The sequence below is a fragment of the Salvelinus sp. IW2-2015 genome, unplaced genomic scaffold (genome assembly GCF_002910315.2).
Source record: "Salvelinus sp. IW2-2015 unplaced genomic scaffold, ASM291031v2 Un_scaffold3069, whole genome shotgun sequence".
In the NCBI taxonomy this organism is placed as follows: domain Eukaryota; kingdom Metazoa; phylum Chordata; class Actinopteri; order Salmoniformes; family Salmonidae; genus Salvelinus; species Salvelinus sp. IW2-2015.
Window position 1 is genome coordinate 74,464 of NW_019944360.1, and position 1,359 is coordinate 75,822.

Sequence of the window (1,359 nt, forward strand, 5' to 3'; positions counted from 1 at the left end):
TATAGTATGGACTTGGTCTTTTACCAAATAGGGATATCTTCTGTATACCACCCCTACTTTGTCACAACATAACTGATTGGCTCAAACGCATTAAGAAGGAAAGAAAGTCCACAAATTAACGTTTAACAAGGCACACCTGTTAATTGAAATGCATTCCAMGTGACTACCTCCTGAAGCTGGTTGAGAGAATGCCAAGAGTGTGCAAATCTGTCATCAAGGCAAAGGGTGGCTACTTTGAAGAATCTCAAATATAAAATATATTTTGATTTGATTAACACTTTTTTTTGGTTACTACGTGACTCCATATGTGTTATTTCATAGTTTTGATGTCTTCACTATTATTCTACAATGTAGAAAATAGTAAAAATATAGAAAAACCTTTGAATGAGTAGGTGTGTCTAAACTTTTGACTGGTACTGTTTATATATATATATATATATATATTATTTTTAGCTAAACAGGTGAGCATTTTGAAGTGTCACAGTTGCTCTTGCAAAAAAATTGACATTTTCCAGAGAGCAAGTGGCGAAGCGAGAAGATTTGTCTGCCCGTGCCAGTTAAGCCCTTTTTTATATGGAGGTCTTATAAGAAAGTGTTGAATTACATGAGGATTATTTTATTTAATAGAAGTTTTGTAATGTTTAGATGGCACGTGACATTATGGCAACTTTGAGAAAAAACAACTTTTTTAGTTTGGGCAAAAGACCGTCCTCCGTCCTCCTCTCCTCTGTGACCCTGACACCGATAAGTGTTTGAGTGGTCGAGGAGTGTGTAAATTCGTAGGCAAATGGAAAATTGTCCCCCCCTTCTCGGTAGCCACCTTTCATCGAGTTTTACTCGATGTGTATCCAGCAAGAGGTGAGCAGATCTAATTGATAAAAGGCCTTAGTTGTGACTGTCGTTCACACACGTATCCCCCTTGGTTTGTGCTGTGGTGGAGTTCTTTGTGGGCTATACTCGGCCTTGTCTCAGGATTGTAAGTTGGTGGTTGAAGTTATCCCTCTAGTGGTGCGGCTGTGCTTTGGCAAAGTGGGTGGGGTTATATCCTTCCTGTTTGGCCCTGTCCGGGGGTATCATCGGATGGGGCCACAGTGTCTCCTGACCCCTCCTGTCTCAGCCTCCAGTATTTTTTTTTTTGAATATTTTATTTTTGCATTTTCCAATTAACAACATTCAAGACAAACGTGAAAAGATATTAGACAACAATAGGACAAAGTGACAGTAACAGATGAGCGTAACAAAAAGACAAAACATAAAAATCAACAAATATATAATAATACAAACAAACATACAATAAAAAAAGATTATAAGTGAGACATTGGATTCATATGATACCTGCCGTAGGTACATATCATACAT